We start from the raw sequence: 9,064 nt of genomic DNA, 5'->3' as shown, positions 1-9,064 counted from the left end.
GCAGGCTGCACGTGCCCCGAGAAGGCAGCCAGCCCAGGACGTGCTTGTGGTCTGCCAAACGCCAGCCTGACGGGCGGCTGGGATTTCGGCGGGTGAGTCCGGGGTGAGACTGGTGAGACTGCTGGTCAGACTCCATGCCGGGACAGAGGGGCCCAGGGGCTGGCCTGTGGCAGGGGCCAGGAGGGGAGAGGCGGGGCCTGCTGCTTAGAGGGCTTCAGTCCCAGCTCTCCTGAAATGGGGCACCCTCAAGAGAGCCAGGGCAGGCCCTGGAAACACCCAGCCCCTGCCCTGGTGAGGGGCAATGTCCCTTCAAGTTCAAAGCCTTTCCCCACACACCTGGCTGCAATTGGGTGTATCTGCGTGCAGGAGCCCCACTCTGTGCAGTGCCCCCCCCCATAGCTGTGGCCTTGGAGGGAGGGGCCCAACTGCACACTGGAGAGCTCTGTTTGTGGTGCAGAGGCTGCATCAGCACCTGACACCACGGCAAGTCCAACGATCAGGTGCTTTTATTTGCTCAGTGCTACGCGGTGCCACGTCCCGCCCTCCGAAAGAGGAAATCAGTCTCTCTCTCGCTCTGTGTGTCTGCCTGTTCAGACCTGTCCTGCTTCCACTGAGCCGTCTTCCCGACAGGAGTTCTTGGTCGCGTCCTTTCAGGCCTCTGGGTGTGTTTCGGAGGCGCTGGAGCTTTTTTATGGCACCTGGGAATCGTAGGGCACCTGTTCTGCTGGGCACCTCCAGAGAGCAAAGGAGGATCTTCAAGCAGCCAGCAGGTAGGACCGCTCACTTAGATGGTCTCAGTGGTGGCAGCCTCGGGGCCACCCCCTTTTCAGGCAAGGGACCCCTTGTGACTTGAAGTCATCCCTCCGACGCCTGAGGTGTGGGGATCCTGCTAGTGGGCTGCTAGTCAGAGGGCCACCTCCAGCCTCCAAGGCAGGATGCCGCTGAGTCCCAGCTGCAGGGGAGTCACAGTGGGAGACGAGAGGGCCTGCCCCTTTCAACTACTGCCTGTGGCTTCCAGTGGCATCTGGTGGGCCACTGTGTGAAACAGGAGGCTGGGCTAGATGGGCCTTCTTGGGCCCGATCCGGCAGGGCTGTTCTTCTGTTCTTCTTATGAAGCTGCCTTGTGCCAAGTCAGACCCTGCATCCACCTAGCTCAGGGTTATCTACCCAGACTGGCAGCGGCCTCTCTGAACCCTCGAGCCTCTCTTCATGTGGCCTCTTCCGGGGTTCAGCCTGACACAACTGAGACCCCTGATTCAACCTCTTCGCCCACCCCAATCTCCCAATCAGCAGGGAAACGATGGTGGGGGAGGCTCGGAGGTGAGGGAAGGCTGCCGGGGCAGACGCCCTCTGGTGATGCTTTTGAGCAAAGGTGGAAGGAAATGTCAGCACCCTCCATCACTAGCTGGTTGTAGACACACACACACACGCACCCCCCCCCCAGCAAATGATAAACATCTAAATCCAGTTATCAAACAAAACTATGTGTACGTGCGTGCATACAGGCACACCACAACCCACTAAAACATGATGGAAAGCAGAAAAAAGCAGAACTGCTCACAGCGTCATAGCAAAAACAAACCACAGCAAGATCAAGTCCAGCAGAGCAATGAAGCCAGCCCAAAGGCCTGGGGGAAAGGTCTGGTCTTTGCCCCCTTTCCCAAGACCATGCAGGGAGCCACTCCGCAGCAGACCTCCTGGGGAAGGGAACACCACCGCCTAGGTCTAGCCTCGGAGAAGGCCCCACCCAGGTGGCAGCAGCGGGACCCCCAGCACAGCCCCCCCCCACAATGGGTGACGGGAGGCCCTTCAGGTGTGCTGGGTCCCAACCATTCCGGGCTTTAAAAGCCTTCACGGCCTGGCATTGTGAATTGGACCTAGAAACAGACTGGCAGTCCGTGCTTCCAGAAACCGGAGCCATCTGCTCTGAGTACCCAACCCTTGGCAGCAGCCGGGCCACAGCATTCTGTGCCGTGTGGGACAGTGCCCAGATCTTTATTTATTTATTCATTTATTTATTTTATTGTTAAATTTATACCCCGCCTTTCATTAAGAAAATCCCAAGGCAGCTCACAATAAAATTTTAAAACAAGAGTATTAAAAAGACACATTAAAATATTAAGTTAAAAAATATAGAAACAAATTTGATTTTTTTAAAAAAATTAAAAAATTAAAACACAAGCATTAAAACAGTACAAAATACAAGAAGCAACAGCATAGACAATCATATAAAAGTCTGAGTAAAAAGCCATGATTTGACATGCTTTCTAAAAACTGTGATGGAGACTGAGGAGCAGGTACCCACCGGGAGAGCATTCCAGAGTCTGGGGGCAGCCACCGAGAAGGCCCTGTCCCGAGTGCACAACAGCCTAAATCTTCCTTCTCCAGGAAGGGGTGCAGCTGGCCCACCAGGACAGGCCTCCACAGGTGCCCTCGCCATCCAGGCAGGTCCAAGCAGCAAAGGGCTCCGTTCCAGTACAGAGTTCCAGCGCTCGGACGTCTGCCTGCACACTCAGTCCTGGGCACGGTTTCCTGCTGGGCTCCACACACTGGCTCTCCAGGGGGCCCAGCTCTTGCAGCCCCGTCAAAGGGAGTTGCATTATTAAGTTCCACTTTTGTTTTGCAAGCCTGGAGCTGAGCTGTCCAAGGCAGCATGAAGGCACTCCCCCGCAGGCAGGCAGGTGGGCAGTTTGGGCCAGAATCCTTTCCCTTTGTGCCAGTTTGCAGGTTGGACTGTTTGGTGTCAAGATTCCTTGTCAACATTGACAGTGTGCAGCAGAGAGGAAAGGCAAGCCACACCGCGCAGGGAGTGGGAAGAGCCTGCAGAAAGAGGTTTCTGCACGGTGGCAGTGGAGGAGGCTTTTGTGACTATTTTGAGGCTGTGCCAGGAGGAAATTCATACCACCGAACGGTTTAGAAGCCGTCTTGCGCTGTAGAGGCACAAAGAGGTGGAGCCCTTGACCCTGGTGAATGTGCTACTGGACTACTGCTCAGTTGCCTGGGACAATCTGGACTCATGGCTTGAGCCTGGTGGGCTGTGGTTTTCTCAGCGGTCTTCTCCTGGATGGGTAACTACCCGCGCCGGGGGGGTGGGGGGCGGAAAGCAGAGGTGCTGCCTTCATTCGGCAGGGAATTGGCCCTTGCAGTAGCAAAACATCTGGACTAAGGGAGGGCAGGAGTGCATGGCCACGGTCAGATGGCTCAAGGAGCTCTTACATTTTTAAACAATAATAAATTCTATCTATCTATCTATCTATCTATCTATCTATCTATCTATCTAACCACCCCTTCAGTGCACTACTGCTCAGGGTGGCTTACAACATTACTAAAATACATACAATATAGGATTAAAAATTAATGAAGTTTTTAAAAGACCAAGCTAAAGTCACAATTAAAATAACAACTTTTAGAAACTGAAATTAAGAGTTACCAATAAAAAGCTAAACACTAAGAAACCTCCCCAATAAAAAGCAGAGGATAATGTATTAAAAAGTCGCTCTAAAAAGATGCATCTTTCTTTAAAACACTGAGGGAGAGAGCATGGCAAATCGCTTCCGGCATTCCAAAGTCAAGGGGCCACAACTGAAAAGGCCCTGTCTCTATTCCCTGTCAGCTGGAACTCCATTAGTGGCAGGGCCATGAGCAGGGCCTGAGATGGTGAGCGGAGGGCCCTGACGGGTTCAGATGGGCAAATGTGGTCTGACAGGTACCCCGGCCCCAAGCCATGTAGAGCTCTAAAGGTCAAGATCAGCACCTTGAATCTAGCCTGGAATTTGGCCTGGTACCCAGTGAAGCTGCTTCACTTAAGCCAGTTTCCCATCACTTTTTGTACTTAAACCACTCATCTCTTTCTTCTCCGTGATTCAACGCCCATGACAACTGATATAAAATTATAGAAACATCGACTGATGCAAAAACTATTCAAGTCAAATGCACCATCAAAGATTCAGTCCGAGAGGCGGAACTACAGCAACCAAACCAGAAACAAGGAGGGAGATCTGGGTGTTTGTTTCTCAAAAGGCATCTGTGCGGCGGTGGGGGAGACGACCGTGACATTTGGACCAGGCCTATGTGGTGCCTTTGATCAACCTTAGGAACAACCTAGGAACATAAGGAACTGCCATATTACTGAGTCAGTCCATTGGTCTATCTAGCTCAGTATTGTCTTCACAGACTGGCAGCGGCTTCTCCAAGGTTGCAGGCAGGTGTCTTTCTCAGTCTTATATTGGAGATGCTGCCAGGGAGGGAATTTGGAACCTAGATGCTCTTCCCAGAGCGGCTCCATCCCCTGAGTGGGAATCCCTTCCAGTGTTCACACATCAAGTCTCCCATTCATATGCAACCAGAGTGGACCCTGCTTAGCTAATGGGACAAGTCCTGCTTGCTGCCACCAGACCAGCTCTCTTGGCTCTGTCTCTGCTCCCTTGAAGAGTCACAATCCCTGGCCCTGACTGCCAACAAGGTGCCTTTGGGTTGCTCGGGTTCCGTCACAGCGGATGGCTTTCTGTCCAGAGCGAGGCCTGCCTGCTCTTCTCGGGCTACTCCCCCCCCAACAGGAGTTTAGCAGTGGGGCTCTGCCCCATGCTGTGTTTGCTGCTGCTGCTGCTGCCGCCCAGAGAGTGGTGAACTCTAACTCTGCAGGGACTGACGGGGGAAAGCAGATTTGCACAACCCTATCTTGAAGAAGCCAAGAATGCCCTTCCCAGAGCAGCTCCATCCCCTGAGGGGAATCTCTTCCAGTGCTCACACTTCTGGTCTCCCATTCATATGCAACCAGGGTGCACCCTGCTCAGCTTAGGGGACAAGTAATACTTGCTGCCACCAGACCAGCTCTCTTCTCTTCCCCAACCACACCAGTTCCCCAATTCAAACCCCTCCCTCACCCCTTGAAGCATCTTGGATATTTTTCACCAACTGCACAAAGAGAAAGTTATGGGCAGAAGCTGTACCCTCCCCATGGCCAAATGCAGCTTTGGTGGGCAGCAGCAGCACCAGAATAAAACATTGTGGAGGAGGCACAGAAGGGGTCAAGTGGGTTTCTGGGTGAGCATGCTGCATCCCACATGTTAGATTTCTGGAACAGAAATGGGGGGCAGCTGGGGAGAGCTAACTTTTTGAGGGTGTGCTTACCCTCATCCTGCCCACGCCTGGAGCCGCTCTTGTTGGTAGGGCAATTTGGACTGGGGCCATGAGAAGGGGGTTCAACCCCCCTCCCCCTGCACTGTGGCCCCCATCCCAACTGATCCCTGTGGTTATTTTTTAGAGAAAGACCATGACCTTGGGAGCCCCACATGTGGGGCTGGGCTGTCTCGTTGAGCTTGGCCCTAGTGGTGAGTGCTCCTCAGGGAAATCCTCAAGAGAAAAGCATAGTTTTTACTTGCCATCAAACCAGCAGGGTGTAGGGCTAGAGCACTGGACTGGGGCCAGAGAGATCCAAGCTCAAATCCCCATCCAGCCGTGAAGCTCACTGGGGGTCTCTGGGCCGTCACGCCTCTCTCAGCCTAACCTGCTTCACAGGACTGTAGTGAGAAACATAACCATGTATACTGCTCTGGGCTCCTTGGAGAAAGAGTGGGCTATTAATGTAGCAAATCAATCAATAAATGAGAGTGGAGATGGTGCTGCCCACAGGTCCCTGGGGAGACATGGCACCCTGAAGGCAAGAGGCCCCAACAGATGCACGCTCCTTCCAGCCCCTGCCCTGCCCCACTTGGCATAGGGGCACCGTTCATGCCAGGCTGTGGCCAGTCCTGGAGTTTGCAGACATCTGCACAGCCGGCACATGATGCGGTCAGAATCCGGCCTGATCCGCAGGGCGAATGAGCTCCCGGTGGGGAAGAGGGGGCCACTCTAGGCAGAGGCTCTCCTGCTGGGCAGGCCTGCTGCCTGCTTTCAGCCAGAGGCTCTGGAAGAGGGGTCTGGCCACCACTCACTCCGGCAGCATCTGAGGCAGGAGGTTTGAGTTTGACTCTCTCCGGCGTGTGTGCACATGCGCTGCGTCCTACAGGCAGCATCTCTTCCAGCGATGATCATCGCATCTCAGGGCTTGCGTATCCCCTCCCAGCTGTGAAGGGAGAAATGGCTGCCCTTGCTCCATCTGGGAGGAGGGCGGGGCAAAGTGGCCAGACTGGGGAGGGGGAAGCTGAGCAAGGAGCCCAGCCTGCGGGTCGCTCATGTCCTCGGGAAGGGCACTGGTGGGGCCCTCCATTTGTGCTGGGGGGCTTTGGCCCCATCTGCTTGATGACTGGCCAGCCTGTTCTGGCTCTCTGGGGGTTACTGTCGTGCTTCTCAAAGGAAATGAGAACCCCACTGGTGATCTCCAGACACTGTTGCTCCCCTGACTGAGGATGCTGGAAAGGCTGCTCAGGAGCCTCCGGTCTCCCTGGGCTGCTCTTGACTTCAGTCCCCTCCAGTCCCGCCCTTGACTGAAGAAAGGGGTCCTTGCCAGCTTTCAGCTGATGGGAGATCGTATCCCATGACAGCTCATCATCTGCTCCAGCCCCTGAGAGGGCTGGTTTTCCCAGGCAAAGGTGTGTGCCAAATGGAGGGAGCCCAAAGCCTTGCCCTGTCTGCTGGGGGCTTGGTGGGGCGGTTCTCTCCTCCTCCTCCTCCTGCCCTCTCCGCATGGGCCTCATGGCTCAGCCCAAGAGGCGGGACATTGGGAGCACAAGGGGGGGGGGCGTCTTCAGCAGGGACGGCCAGGGCTCCCGTCATGCCCCACCACAGTGTGTTGCAGCTGGGTGGGGGTCGGAGGAGTGGTCATTCAGCAAGAGCTGCTGGGTGCCTGAGGCTGCCTCCCCCGCCAGCCGAGTGCAGAGCCGATGCCTTCCCTTCTAGCCCGTGTGTTTTGATGATCGGAGGATCCAGACAAGCCTCTGCCGGACTGCCTGTGTCCACCTGGAAGACGCGTGGCTGTGCGCGCTGCGGCTGGTTGGAAGAGCCACCTGGGAGGCAGGGCGAGCGAGCGGCCCCTCTCCCCCTAAGCCCTTTAGCTCTGTATCGGGGCTGCACCCTTCCCATGAAGGCGGGCAGCAGCAGGCCCCTGAGGGTGGCCATGGAGGAAATCCAAGCAGCGTTGCCACACATGAAACCCAGAACTTAGTCTGTCTTGCAGAGCCGGGTGAAGCAAGCGGTTTTCTCTTTTGCAAGTGCCTTCCTGGAGCACGAGAGCTGCTTCTGGGAAACCCACCACAAGCAGGGCAGAGAGGCAAGCAAACCGCCCACTGCTGCAGCTGCACCCCAGCCATGTGCATGGAGTTCTGCTTGGCTGCATGGCTCCCAGCCTTGGAGTGACCACCCTCCTCCTCCTCCTCCTCCTCTGTCAACTTTGGAAGCCCTTGAGCACCACTGAGAGACCTTAGAGTTGAAGTCAGATCATCATCCTGGAGTGAATCTCTCTATGCGGTCGCTAAGAGTCGACACCAACTTGACAGCACTTAATCAATCGATCAACCAACCAAGGCTAGCGGCCATCACTGCCTTTGGGGGCAGGCAGCACCATCCATACATTGTGCGTTGTGTAAGAGACTTTTGCTTCTCTATCCTGAATCTGCTGCCAGGGAATTTCACGAGCTGATGCAGAGTTCTAGGCTGATGGAAAAGGAAAAGGAGAAAGGAAGGGCCCCTCTCTGCTTTCTGCAAACCGTTCACAGATGTGTTAACCTTCACCGTGCCTCTCACCACCTGCCTTCCACCTTCACTGTTATCTTTCAGAGCTGAAAAGCCCCCCGCATCATGTTTCCCTTCCCCTGCAGGAAAGGTACTCCAGGGCACTTTCCAGAGGAAGCCCCTCCCCAGGGTCCCTGCGGATCTGCTGAGGGCGCTTCCGGACTTCTTGTGTTGTGACACCGCAGTCCCTGCACGGACAGCAAGGGGCTGCTCACTTTCCCGATGCCTGGCTTTGGATCTTATCTTTGCATTAAAATGCTGCAGCGTTGCAAGTCCATTGCAGAAAAATGGCTGTATTTTCCCGTTTCTGGGGGTCGTTTTCAGTACGATCCGGCCAAGCCGAAGCCTTTCAGCCCGGTTGTAGCGTGTGGTCTGGAAGGCGCCCAGCTCCCTGGCAGCTTTGCCTTGCCATTCTCCAGGTCCAAGACATTCTTTCTGAGATGTGGTGACCAGAACATTCTAGATGGGTTGGGGCCAGGAGCTCTTGGCGACCTTCTTCTCCATAACCAGCCTTAGCTCTCCCTACCAGAAAAGCCACCCTGTCCAAGAGTAACCTTTTGTGGAACAGAAATGTCACCGCTGTCATCGTCTTCCGCATCTGCTGCTCTCATGGCAGGTGCTCCTCCCGTTTCCTTCTGCCACCTTCAAATCAGGTTTATGCTCAGACCCCCTGAGAGGAATTGGAGGTGTGTGGGTGTGCAGGGTGGATTTCATCCTAGAATATGTGCACAGCAGCAGGGATGTAGGTGGGGAGAGAGGTGGCTCGTCCTCAGGAGGGGGGAGATGCAGGCACCCAGCAGGACCACAGCCAAGAGCAGGAGGGGCCCATGGTCCAGGGCAGGCATTTATTTGCTGGGGCTGCAGCCTGCGTGGGCAGCCAGCAGGAGACCTGGCATGACCCGCTGCTGCTGCTGCTGCTTCCAAAGAGCTCTTTCCCATCTCTGTGCGGCCTTAGCCAGCCTGCTGCTGCTCTGGCAGCTCCCCACGAATCTCTTCCAAGTCTTGGGTTTTAGTCTCTCTCTCTCTCTCTCTCTCAGGCTTGACTAGTTGTCCTGATCCTCCCCTCCTGGGACCCCCTGCCCTGACGATGCCAGGAAGCTGCTCCAAGGCAAGCTGGAGGGCGTCTTGCTGCCACTTGACGCACCTTGAACAATCGGCTCCGTTTTAGGGGAAAGAGCAAGGGTCTCAACTCTCTGCCCTGACAACTGCATGGAAGCTGAACACAAGAAGAGCCCTGCTGGATCAAGCCCCTCTGGCCCGGCTCCCTCTTTCCTAGTGACCCACCAGATGCCTCTGGGAAGAAGCCCACAAGCAGGAGATAAAGCCCTGCCCGGCGCCCCCTCCCCTGGCTCTGCTCCCTCACCACTGGGATTGGTCGCATCCTGACTCTGCTGGG

The 9,064-nt window shown here is 55.4% G+C and overlaps 1 protein-coding gene across 7 annotated transcripts in view; it reads left to right on the top strand.

Moving 5' to 3' along the window:
* Nucleotides 1–601: 601 nt before the first annotated feature.
* Nucleotides 602–9,064, top strand: part of LOC128345780 (phospholipid-transporting ATPase ID-like) — an 88,615-nt gene continuing 80,152 nt past the window's right edge. For 2 of the 7 annotated variants that reach the window (XM_053298237.1, XM_053298236.1), the window contains exon 1: nucleotides 610–770. The gene's annotated coding sequence lies outside the window, so the exon portion shown is untranslated. Of the gene's footprint in view, nucleotides 771–9,064 lie in introns of all 7 variants that reach the window. The other 5 variants (XM_053298240.1, XM_053298239.1, XM_053298242.1 and 2 more) reach the window with 4 other exon arrangements.

The sequence above is a fragment of the Hemicordylus capensis genome, chromosome 2, assembly GCF_027244095.1.
Source record: "Hemicordylus capensis ecotype Gifberg chromosome 2, rHemCap1.1.pri, whole genome shotgun sequence".
Lineage (NCBI taxonomy): Eukaryota > Metazoa > Chordata > Lepidosauria > Squamata > Cordylidae > Hemicordylus > Hemicordylus capensis.
This window is presented reverse-complemented; position numbering and strand designations above follow the sequence as displayed.